The 13561-nt window shown below is 33.8% G+C and overlaps 1 long non-coding RNA gene across 2 annotated transcripts in view; it reads left to right on the top strand.

The window, feature by feature from the left end:
• LOC111941243 (uncharacterized) overlaps positions 1-2844 on the top strand; it is a 180713-nt gene extending 177869 nt beyond the window's left edge. For both annotated transcript variants that reach the window (XR_015280953.1, XR_002869906.2), the window contains exon 5: positions 1117-2844. This is a non-coding gene — a long non-coding RNA (uncharacterized LOC111941243). The remainder of the gene's footprint in view (positions 1-1116) is intronic.
• Positions 2845-13561: the final 10717 nt, after the last annotated feature.

Raw genomic sequence — 13561 nt, 5'->3', positions numbered from 1 at the left:
AATAAAAAAGTATTATCAGGAGTTAGGGGAAAGTCCATACATTACTCAGCTTATATCACAATGTAATGAACAAAAGGGCCCGAGGAACAGGCTGTTGAAAAAGTTAAAGCAATTCAAAAAAAGCCCTAGAAATGCAGTAAAAGAATCACACCATCTGTGTGATTCTAACAGGGAAGGAGCAGCCAACAAAATGTCATTTGGAGAAAGGGAATACTCAGCCTTCTGAGACAATCCAGTGAACAAGAAAGGCATACTTAGGTCAACATGGTAAACCTTTCTTTTTGCCCTAATATCTAGCTCATGTCAATAACATTTAATAGGTTCTAACAGCCATTTTTGAAAACTGGTTATGAGAAACTAGTTTATCAGTTGCCAAGAAACAAATACACTAAGAAAATGGTTTTCTCTGGTTCCCTTGTTAGTGCCATATACTCTAAATGATGCCTTTTCTAGACGGATTTTCCCTGACACACAGAGACACACAAGATTCCTGATGTTTTGTCAGATTTTATTTAATAAAAATAGCACAACTTGTTACCACAGCTAAAAATAATTCGTAAAGTAAAAGAGTAATTAAAGAGAGAAGAGCATTGTGGCAAAGGAAGATAGAAATTATGATTATAAGGGCATTTTTAATATCAGATGGTAAAGTTTATAATGAAGCCTTCAGGATTTTGGAGCAGAAATATCTCTTGCTTCTCTAGCAGATTTGCTGCTGGAAGTTTCTGATCCTCATACAGACACAAGATTTTATTGTATTTACAAAAAGCAAAAAAAACCCCACCCTTATTAGTTCTTTATCCCAGAGGCTCGGGTTAGAAAGTATTTAATTTCCAGAAGACAGTGACACTGAAACTTAAGACTGTTCAATTCAAATGAGGAACATTTTAATGCCTTACACACAACTGAAACTTCCCCAATGCATTAGGAGCATTAGATTTTGAGCTTTCCTTGTATTAATCACTATGTCAATTACAAATTAGGAAAGCTGACTTTTAACCAGCTTTTTTATACAAATGTAAATAGCATTTTCCTGCAAGACACGTGGGGTTGCTCAATATCAATGAGAACTCTCAAGGTACTCTCTCCAGATTTTGTTCTATATATTCAAAACAGCAGAATGAAACTAAGAGAAGAGCAGGAGACACGATGAGGAATGTGCACACTGTATTTAGCAGGCCTAAAAGGAGCAACAAGAGCCACACCAGTGAGAAGAGGAACTGCCTCACTCAGGTGGTTTTGGATCCAGCATTTGAAGAGGGACTGTTTTGATACGTCAGCTTTGAAGCACTTCTGTTATGGTATAGTTATGCTGGTTTATTCTAGCTAAGGCTATCCTTTGGTGTCTTCTACATAGAGATTCTGTACATGGCAGAGCCTCTTAATACCATCAGCAAACATTTATTCAATATGAATTATGTTCTTAACTGAAACACCAGCATATGCATCAGATCTGAAGGCCTCCCTCTAACAGAAGTCTGCTTTTCTTATAGACTGAATGAGCAGCTCTGTGTTATATACTTGTCCGTCCTCAATACATAAGAAGTCCATGTTACTGTCCTATATTTTTAAAAGTTCCAACAGCTGCCTTAACTAATTTGATAATAACAAAAAGAAAAGAGAAGAAAATCTTTGAGGGTAATAAGCAAATTTGGAAACACTTCATAAGCCTGAATGGTTTTGTAAACTAAATATCATTCACTGAAGGAAGAAATTACCATATCAAATAATTCGTGGGACCTCAGACCAGGAACTAAACTGCAAAAGGTGGCAGGAAATTATAGTGGGGCACAGAACATAATTTTCAACAAAATTCTGTTTCTCTTTCTTAATAACAAGTTTCTGGAAGTGAATGCTCAGTTAGAAATCATGTATTATTGGAAATTTAATCATATTGATACATGGAAGTTTCACTGTATTAGTGTCAAAGTGTCAACCTCCCCAAATTAATCAGCATGTGTTAATGACACAGATGGTAAATTCTACCATCAGAAGCTGAATTGCCAATAGTTCACTTTTCCAGATACAGGGTGAATTACTTTTTCATCTAAAGGAATCCTAATCTGCAAATCTTTCTTTTACATAAATGCTGTCTGCTAAAATCTTTTAAATTTTACCATGCCTTATTCAAACGAGAACTATACTTTAACAAACTTTCTAAAAGCTGAATTACTTCTAAATTTCTGAACTAACATTTTTAATACACATAACTATTGTTATTCAGTTCTGCTTATTGTGATGATTCTGTCATTTCTCTTAACTTGAGCTGTGCCCTGCTATTGGAAAGAGCTTGTCATATTTTATGAAACAGTTATGGTGAAAAAATACATGAAAAGCTGAGAAGAAAGTGTAAAGCAAGAAAGGAACAAGAAGAAATATGGATTAATGTTGCCTAATTTTTGAGCAGGTTATTAAATAACTGGAACATAGCAATTACCTTTAAAAATGGCTCTGTCTCTATGTGCAGCTAAGAACAGTCAAGAGATTTCATCAGAATTACTTCCTACACTTATGTCTCTGAGAAGCACATACATGGTTCACAAAAAAAAAAAAGAGATTTTTAAAATATCTCAATGCTATTTTATCCTGCTAGCGTCAAAATCAATATTCCCTAATATTTGAAGTACCAAGCACTTACCTTGCTGATGCTTCACTTCTTTGATAATGTTTTCTTATGTCCAATTAAAACATTCTAAACATGTCCCATTTAATATATGTAAAATAATTAAAAGCTCTTTGAAACATAAATGTTTTTAAAATAAATAAACTGTTTTGAAACTCAGTCTTTCTTAGTGCTGTTCACCAGCAAACTTAGTAAAATATCATTGAGTAAACAATCAAATATGCAATTTTCTACTTTTTCATTGCTCACCTTGTATCTAAGCAATTTATAAGATAATGTGTTGACTGTAAATATATTGTTTAACTGCAAAGTTAATTTAATTTAAAACAGCTGAATAATAATAATAATATAACAGCCAAATTTAACTAAAAATATCCTTCTGTCTTTACACATTTTGCTTTGAAATTAAGCTTAGTTTTCCCAGTACTTACACTGATAAGGAAATATATAAAATATACCAAGTTTATTGTTACTGGGTAGGATTAGTTTCAGTGAAACATGGTGTTTTTGAAACAGAATTCTTGTTCAGTGACTGATGCTCTATGTCTTATTCAGATTTTTAAAATCTACTAGTGTAATAGTAAGGAAAATAAAAAATAAAAACTATTGTCGAGATGTATCTCTCATAAAACCCTTGCTTAGAAGTATTTGAAATTAAAAGTCAAGCCCTCTCAGTAACTGGGTAATGGCACAGCAATTTAGTAATTAAGTAATTTTCTTTTTGTACAGACATGACCTTTTTCAAGGTTTTGAAACCCTATACACTCAGATAGAGTAGCAGAGGAATTAATTTTTTTTTTATTTTTCTATTACTAGGAAAAAAAATTATATAAAAAAGCAACAGTGAGTGGAGTAGAAAGTTATATCAAAAATATATTTTATCACACCTGTGACACTTTTATAGTGAAATTAGTCATCTTGTGATAGCATACAACAAGTGCCTCAACATACATTAATATATATGAATATATTAATATTATGAATTTTCAATGCACATTGATTAGTGTTCAAAACTGAGAAATGAATGAAAACTTAAAGAGAAACATGAAGATAAATAAATTCTTTGTAATGCACAAACAAAAAGAAATTACTTTTTTCAGTAGAAAAAACAGAAAAGAAATGACCTTTTAAATTCCATGAATAGCTGAAAGCATACCATTTGAACAAACAAACAAAAATATTATAACTATTTCTAAGAATAACACAAAACTCATTTTTTAGGAAGTCTGAGTCTCAGCTGGGACTAAAACTGGCCAAATATTTCAAGTGTAAGTAAAGGTCCTTAAGATAGGTAAGCAGTAGACAGAAGCACAGGAAAGATGCTGGCTCAAAACAAATCAATTCTGGCAAAATATTCACTGGGAATTCTTTTATTCTGTTCTATCATCTTTGTGAGTCAGAAAATTGGGACTGAATATGCATTTGGCCCATGAATTAGAATTAACTACCATACAGCATGGTACCATAATATTTTTTAATTCTGTCCCAAAGAATAGAATTATCTCTCTGTCCTGGAAAACAGTTTATTTAAAGGAATGTAAATGCAAGTTCCTCCTTGGTTATTCTTTATTAGATAGAAATAAAGGAAATATTGCAAACCAGTTTGCAGTAGGTAATACTTCTCACCCCCTTTTTCTCTCCAGTCATGCTCTGCATTCTTTTTTTTTTTTTTTTTTGTTCCACATTCTCCAAATATGTAAAAGGAAGATTGGAAGATTGTGTTATGGATAGGATACAAATTCCATCTTTCCAGTAAATTCTCAAATCTCATTTAAAAGGATTTTGCACATTTAGGTCAGCCTGGTTTGGACACATTGTACATACATGCTGAAGAAAGAAGTCAATTGCAACTACAAAATTGTATTCATACTATTTCCACGTGGAAGATCAAAAAGCATTTCTTTGTTCTTCATCAAAATAAAATGTCTTAAAGTCAAAGCAGCTTTGGATTGGAATTATACAACAGTATATAGGTGTTTCCAAATTTTTAGTGTTTAAGACCATTTCAAGTAACAAGAATTGGTGCCAAGCTTGTAGGTGTACTATGTCAGAATCCTTAGAATGATAAGAAAATACTCTCTTCATGCATTTGAAAATCTTTGAAGATGTTCTTATTGCCAAGGACATCGTGAAACTTAAAAAAGTACTAAACCTGCCACTTTTTAAATCAAAATGTAAAACCAGTATTAAAAATTAATGGCATTTTTTCTATCTTGCTAATGTTTCCCAAACATCAATAACATTCATCTAAGAAATGGAAATCACAAATGGAACTAAATATAAAACAATTGACTCAAACAGGGCATGAACGAAGGAAAAATGAATTTTTTTCTGAACTGAATAAAATACTACATGAAGAAAACAGTGTTTGTTTTTGAATTTAATGATGATTAAAATGCTTCTGCATGTTTGGAGCACATAAATAATTTATTCAAACAAATCCTGACCTACTGTACTTTCACCTGTAGAGACATAATGAAAAGAGTCAACTTCCCCCACACACATCTGTATGTGTAATGCACATTCCATGTCGCCCTGGTAGTCACAGCAGTGTGAAAGACAGCATAGACCTCCTGTCATTAATTATCTGGACACTTCTGACCAGGACCTGATGTATGTCCTATTTGTGAATACAAATGATTCAGTCTGATAAAGCTTTCTTCAAAGTAGAGAATCTTCTGAGTAGAGATGAGAGAAATCACTTAATTCTTATCCATGTCTTATTTCCACTTCCAATATTTTGATAATGCGCTTTCCAGATTTAGGGTTCTTTTAGGTTTTCAAGGAAAGAAATTTTATTTTATTTGGGCTTTTTTTTTTTTTATTTTTTTTTTAAGAGACAGAAATATTTCTGTGTTGTGATGGGTTGGCTTTGATCTACAGTCGAACACTCACACAGCCATTTTTCATTTTCATTTTTCCTTTTTCACAGCTGTTTTGTGAGTTTAGCTGAGTTTTCTATAAAAATACAAAACTCCAAAAATGCAGCATTTTATTAACAACAAAGGGCTAAAGTGTGTTCTGTTGTGCATTCATTGCTACTCGCCACCCCAGGGCATCCCCTGGCTGTCTCCCCCAAAGATTTTCCCGGCAGTGTCCCCCACCAAAACCCTGCCATTTTCATGCAATTTTCATCATCCTTTCTATGTATGTTTTATTCTAATAAAAAGTCTTTTTGTATTGTTTTGTAAAATCAGATGGAAAATATCAAAGCAGAATATATATTTTAAGTTATTTGATATTTTTCAGAGCAGGTGAAAAGCAAATCTTTATCTTGGAAATAGTTTTCACAGTAAAGTGTAAAAGAGTACTGACTTATCTGCTATCTTCACTATTCTAATAATTTCATTAAAAAAATACCAAAAAGAAAGTTTTTTTCCCCGGAACTGTGAGTCTGTATTCAGTATTTTAAGTCTGTATTCTGTATTTTAAGGGATTAAATTAGCACTCAGTTGGAGAAAAGATAAATGAGTAATTTCTGTTACATTGTATGGAGTTTTGAAACAGGTGGATTATTTATTTTACTTTTTGAGATGGACACATAATATATTTCTAGTTTGAACCCCAAAAACTCAGTAAATTATTTCTTTGGTTTTATATATATGAAATAATCACAGATCTAAAAAACAATGCAATGAACTAACTTATACAACAGCAGATTTCAGTGTCTCACTGCTCAAGCTTTAGTTTAAATAGCTATTTAAAATTAACTCAGCATTTACTGATTTTTATCTACATACAGATAAATTGTGCATAATTGGTGCTAAAGCAGATGCTAATGAAGGTGCTAAAGAAGTTTTTAATGGTTGCTAATTTCGTCTTTCAGTTTACAGCTTGCACCTTAGAGAGACCAGAGTGCAATCACAAGTAACACCAGCATGCTAACCTGACTCAACCAAGGTTGGAAGTATTTGTGGTAACTTTGCTCTAGAGCATAATTTTAGAGTCTCCCTCTGTGTGAGAAGGAAAATAAAACTGGTCAAAAATTTGTGTTGAAGCATATAAAGTAGGTGCAGGTAAAATATACACATAAAACCCATTAATTTTTTTAAGTCGTATATAAAAGAATAAGGGATGCAGAAGGATGGTTGGAAAAGGGGACACAGTTTCATAGAAAATAGGTGTGTGCTTATACCTACCATGCTCTTTCCCACTCCCCCAAATATAAAAAAAAAAAAAATTGGCCTTTTTGTAAAGTTAATAACTAATTCCATAATTGGTCAAATTAAAATGAAACAAACAAAAAAGCCCTGAGATCCTAAACTGGAAAAAAAACCAAACAAAGCTCATTATTCAAACATAATCACTGAGATCACAGCATAAAGCAGTGACAGAAAGCAGGGTCAATCACTGAATATTCCTTTCATCTTATTAGAAAGATGAAATAAGTATCATAGACACATGACGGACTGTCATTGTTCAAGAAGATGTCTTTCAGCATTAATGTTGGCAAAACTACCTCCTATTTCTCTATGGAAAGAAACACTAATTTAATTTTTGTTAATGTCTTATAAAAAGGGAGGAATATAGATATCCCTTGCCTTTTGCAATTTATTTCAGTTTCAGTAATAGCACGTAGCAAAGCAAAGGGACCCAATTAAATTGCAGATCATGAAACAAGATAATGAAATAAGATGTCAAGCAGCTGTCAATTCTAAATTCAAAAGAAAACTTCACAAGGGGTAAAATGTGATTGATTGATTGATTGATTGATTGATTGAGCAAAACCCAGAAATCCTAATTCTGAAACACAAATTTGTAACCCACTGCTGAGAAACAAAACATAAGCCTGCTTTCCTTTAGACACCATTCAATTTATCTTTATCTTCCCTCCCAGTTTTTCTGTATTGGTAGATGTAGACTTCTTGGTAGCATATTAAAACCAACCATTGTGAAAGTGCTGGAGTGGAAGGTGTCTCCATGGAAACAGTAGTTAAAATTGGGTAGTAAAATATGCTAGTATAAAACTGCATCTCCCCACAGCTCCTAGTGGAAATTAATAAATAAATAGATGAAGAGCCAAAACTATATAAAATATTATATAGCCATATTTGTGACCATATAGGCTTCCAGCACCTTCTGTATTACATCAAATGTCACACTGAGATGATAATTTTGGACAAAACATTGAGATGGTAATTTTGGTCAATTTTTGCATGGGGTCTTTGGGTCTCAAAGAGACAAGAGGAGTCATTGGTTGTGATAAAGTTGTCTATTGTATGAATGTATCAGTCTCACAGGCAAAGAGTTCAGAGTGTTAGAGTCCATGTTAAAATCTTTTTGGCATGAAGTCCCAAATTCTGAGCATCAGCAGTTTCCCAGTGTAAAGTCCCGATGGTCTGGACAGCAGAAGCAGCTGCAACAGTTTTTACTTCTTTCTTCTACATCTGTGATGTTGTTCTCCTTCTTCTTCTTCTGCTTCTTCTTCATGGTGTGATCCCTCTTTCACCCCAATACAGGGGATTATATTCATAAATCATCCAATCAGCTAAAAACATGATTCTAAAACATTCTTTCTACACCAGTCTAAACTTCGTTCTTAATGTATGTAAGCAGTGTCAGTCCTTACCTAAATTCTGTGTATAGAGCATCATCTATTTACGTGAATAGCTTTTTCTATCCTCTCTAGAAATGCAAGCTATGTTTTCATTTTGTCTAGAACTAAGTTAATTCTGTAGAGGGTAGCACTACTGAACTTTAAACTAGGCTTTAGGGCTTTTTACTAGCTAACACAATCTCTTAAGACACTTAAGCTATATTTCTACTTACTTAAAACTGAAACCTACACTCTTACTACATGTCTATGTGATTTAATATATTTTAGTTCCTTTCTCTCTCTGAGGGATTTAGAGAGGCTTTTATTTCAGATTCCAACACAAAACAGCACACCCTGAGGTCTTTTTTGTCCTTGTTCTCCTCTTGAGCAGTTAGTGCAACTACCAAAACTACCAAATACATTCACAACAGAAAAAGGTAAAATAAAGTTTTCCTTAAATCAGCAAATAATACATTGCAATTCATCTATGAAGTCTCCCTTTTGTAGTGGGAATAGTGAGGTAGAGGTACAAAGCATAAGAAAAAAACTCTCCAAAAACTCCAAGACTTGAAAGGAAGAGTCATATTCACACAAATTATATTAAAACAAGGAATAAAGGGATTAGCACTTCTAAAGCAAAGAGACATATAAGAGTAAATCCGTGCTATCAAAGAGAACTTAATTGAAATATAGATGTTCTACATGACAGCTGACACAACACTGTAAAATCAAAAGCTGAGGCATTGAGAAATTTAAAAAAATCCCCCAGCTTAAAGCTTTCATTGGCCAAACTAGCTGATCCAGGAAAGTAATTCTGTAAATTAATCCCATGGGGATTTTCATCTATGTAGTTTTATGGGTCACATGCTGTTTTTCTGACATTTTCACAAACTACTTTTTCAACTTAATAGAAGGTCAGTAAGCTACCAATATTCTCTCTAGATGGGACCTGGAGCACAATGGGATTAAGTGCCCAAGAAAATACAAAATTTCATAGTTAAATTAATGGCTCAGACAAATCCTTTCAATTCCAGCATTTAACTCCATGTTTTTTTGAATAAAGCAAGAGTAATCTCAGGAAGCTCAGCAATACATTGGCTTTTCTGCCAATTGTAACAACCAGGTGTTAGAAAATAACTGTATTTCTACAGTCATTTACTGGCAGTCCTGAAAGCTACTTGGAATGACAGATTTCTCCTTGTTACACCAAAGTACTAAACTGCAGCTAAATTCAAGTCACTGACATTTACGGAACAATCCTACTCTAAGTAATAATGTAAGGTAAGAGTGGTTTAGATGCCATTTCCTTTACCTCTGTTATTTCCAGAACGTCCTCCTTGGGAAGAATATAGAAGCCTAAACTTTCCAAGTATTTTTTGTGCCTTACAAAACATGGCATACAAAGTCTTTAAGGCACCATTCACTTTTTGAAAGACAGCAGTTACTAGGGAGGAGTAACTCCCAGTTCTCAACTGATTAACACTTTCCGCATTTCTTTGTAAAGTTTTATGAACAGGGTTCCATATGGTAAGTTTCCCTAGTTATTTGTTGTAACAAACATTAGCAATCTACAACTTAAGGAACTTAAAATAATTTAAAACAGGATTCAGTTGTCAGCTCATTGAAGAAAAGCATCTTAACCTCTATTTTGAAGCTGGTTTAAACCAGTGAATACAAATTAATATAAGTGGAGTTGTATAAAAGTTTAATGTCAATGGTAAAATGTATGAAAAAGTAGTGACATGAAAGCAATGGTTACATACTAAATTTAAAGCAATATATTTTAAAATTTATTGATATAATTTACTGGAACAGATTATATGCCATTTTATCTTCAAGTGCTTTTACTATTTGCAGCTGTATTAACATTCATCTCTATCTTACTATTTAAATCCACTTTCATTTGTGTAATAAATACTGCTGGGAATAAAAAAAAACCAAAACAATTTATTTTTATTTTCTCCCCATACTCTCAGTGAATTTCAGTTGCAGGATTTGTTAATGAAAATGTGATTAATCTGAAGATGGGATCTGCATTTTGTGCAAGAGGTTTCCCTTACAACAAAGATATAGCCTGCCTTAATATTATTTTACAAATTAATTTACATATAGATGCTGGAAGTCAACAGATACTGTCTGAAGGACTCTAAAGCAGAAAAGAAAAGAAACACTAAATCATTATAAAATTACCTCTATCAACCAGATATCTCTAAGACCATTCTTGTTCATTTTTCTGATGATATCACATGTTTTCTCTCTTTATGTATTAATAATGTATTACTTCTCATTCCTACTACAGTTCAAAGATACTCTGCCACTCAAAAATCTGCAAGTAGAAGAGACTGCAGCTACATAAATGCAGAAAGGAGTGGAGGAGTGGGGACAAGACTGCATTGAAACAAGTCTGTTTCCCAGCTTGAGATAGGAAACTGGTCCAAGCTACTTGTTCACTCACAGCCCTCTACTTGTAATAGTGCAGGGCCTCTAACCCACTGCCCCTCATCAGTCACCTCCTTGAAAAACAGGAGCAATCTCTTCCCAGTTTGAGTGCTATATGGCATCAATACCTCCGTCTCAGCGACCAACCTGGCATTGTTGCTTAACTGGTGTCACGAGGCAGCGTTGTGGATTACAACTCTGACCCACTGCCACCCGTAGGATGTCTCTGTGTTTCTGTGAGATAGTCAGCTGATGATGGCTGCCTGTCCTTAGGGGCAGCTCACACTTAACTGGACTAGAGAGGCCACATCTTTGTGACCTATATCCATCCTACTAACCTTAAAGAGATGGGAGAGGGAGAAGGGAAGGGCAGGTTCTCAGCTGGATTTGTGTAGCGAGCTTTTGCTATGAGGTGGATGGGTAGGAAGGTTGCGGGGATGATGTATGTGAGTAGACATCAGGAACTGCCCCTGTGTTGAGCAAAACCAGCACCAGCTGGCTCCAAAACATGGCCCATGCTGGCCAAACAGACCCATCAGCAGTGCTGATGGTGCCTCTGTGTTAAAACATGTAAGAAAGGATAAAAATGTGCAGTAGCTTTGAGAGAGAGAAATGAGGAAAACATGAGGGAAACGGTCCTTCAGACACCAAGATCATGATGAAGTAGGTGAAGGGTGTGTTCCAGGTGCAGAGATTCCCCTTGGAGAAGTCCATGGTGAAGCAGATTGTCCCCCTAAAGCCCATTAAGGACCACACTGCAGCAGAAATCTACCCTGCAGACCATGAAGCAAATTCAGATCTCAAGGTATTCTGCAAGACTATAATATCATAAAGCTACTTTTCTGAAATAAACTCTACAGTAATTGTACAAAATTTAACCCAAGTTTTAAGGAATCTCCAATAGATATTTAAATTAAAATTTCTAGTCTCACAAGGCAGAGAAATCTGCTTGATGCAACAGTATCTAAAAGATGGGGTGCAAGGAGTAAAAAACCTTTCTCCAGTAAAATGACAATGTAGAAGGAATGTAGCAAGGGAGGAAGTATGTTTTGACAACGAGCCACTGAAATCAAAGGCAAAGGAAAGTCCTCTATGGATGGTATATTCCTATGTAACACAAAGCAGCATTTCATACTACTTTTGAATTATTCAGGTCAAAAATGCTCTGACAAAATTATTGTTAGTCTCTAGAATGTACTGAAGATATGTGCTTCAATAGCCTTCAGGGGAAATCAACCTTATAAAACCTGCCTTGTTACCTGCTGGCTTATATTGCAAGTTCTTTGTGCAAGTTTCTTCAGTGCATATATCTGCTATAATTACTATCTCAGTAACGTTTGTTTACTATCAACATGAAAAAACTCACAGAAAATCTATATTTATGCCACAGTTTAAAGGTTTACTCCCAGAGCATAAGTCTTTTGCATTCCTATGTCACACGCCTTGCAAGATTAGTAATTTAAGATTTCTAAGTGTTGTATATCACTGTGATCTCTAAATTAGAACTTCAACACTGTAAAGTCATTCTGTTTTGGTTTATGTTTTCTAAAAGTAACTTGACTTTTAAAAAAAGTAAAGTATGCTATGAAACAGACAAGGAAAACTTACACTCCACTCTTCTGAAATACAGTTATCTCCACACTTTAAAAGTATCTTTTATGGAACAGAAGTTATAACTTTTTATTACCTGTATTTTCAAATTCGTGTTATTAACAATATAAGCTAACAACATAGTAATTTTCTGTTAGAAATAATATAACTAGTCAGGGGAAATTTTCAGTGAATTCTTTTCATTAGAAATGCTGTCTATGACATATTCAGTACCTCTATCATCTTTTTTCTAGTGGAAAAATACCAATTTTTTATTACAATTAAAATTAATATAAACATATTTTTCCTACTGTTTTCATCCTCTATGGGTCTTTTAGATTATTGGTTTACTGTGTTGCTTTCTACACAGAAAATTTCAGAACATTTTCAGAGCCCACAAGAAGTTTCAGAGCACCAGGCAACATGTTCTCAACAAGTCTCATGTCAGAATTTACATGCTTCAACATTTGAGGGCTAAAGATTCTGAAGAAGCACTCCAGGCAAACCCATAATGAAGGAATCAACATCTATTTTAAACCTGAGCAAAACAGAATGCTTTGTTGCCTTATATTACTCTGTATGCACTGAATAATAAGCTAATAATTTCCTATGTCTCTTGTTTCCCTTACATATTTTGAATTTTGAACAAAAATCAATAAGGGTGCCATATGGTACCCATACCAAATTCATCAAAAAATATTTTGGAAATTTATTCTGAAGAAAAATAATTATGGATGGAATTTGGTTGAGTTCTAAAACAAAGAAAAGAAAGAAAATTGACAGTGAAAACATAAAGTTATCAGCCTTTTTTTCCTGATTTTGTATTTTTTTTTCATTTTGATCAGTCTTTGATATTCTTCATAAACCATTTAGCTTATTTTCTGTAGTGGTTCTAGTAAGGTTTAATGGAGAGCCCATTCTGTAATGTCTCTCCCTGTGAGAAGTGCTCACTATATTATTACCAAACCTCAGCATATGTCTCTTCACAGACTGTGGAGCAATGACATTTCTATTTCAGCAGCTTTCCTTTTAGAAGAATTTTGAAAAGTGCAACAGAAAAACATGAAGCAGATTCATAAATGACTCTTTAGTTTGGCTGCTCATTAGCATTTCAGTGAATATTACAATATTTCAGTGCCATTTCTGGTCTCACCAGTCCTATATTTTAAGTGTTTTATAATTTTTTATGTTTTTTCTGCAAGTGCCAACTCTTTGTCCATCCCATTTACAAAGCACAGCATGATGTTCTATTGAAAGTAAAGGATTAATTCTCCTAGGATGTGCTAGGAAACATTTCTTGTTAAATAAAACTTTTTCTTTCTAGATCATTAGCACAGATAAATAAAGGTGCAACCTCAGTTATAAACTCAAAT

This window comes from Cyanistes caeruleus, chromosome Z (genome assembly GCF_971803275.1).
Source record: "Cyanistes caeruleus chromosome Z, bCyaCae1.hap1.1, whole genome shotgun sequence".
In the NCBI taxonomy this organism is placed as follows: domain Eukaryota; kingdom Metazoa; phylum Chordata; class Aves; order Passeriformes; family Paridae; genus Cyanistes; species Cyanistes caeruleus.
Note: the sequence above shows the minus strand (reverse complement) of the source record. Positions and strands in the feature narration are given on the sequence as shown.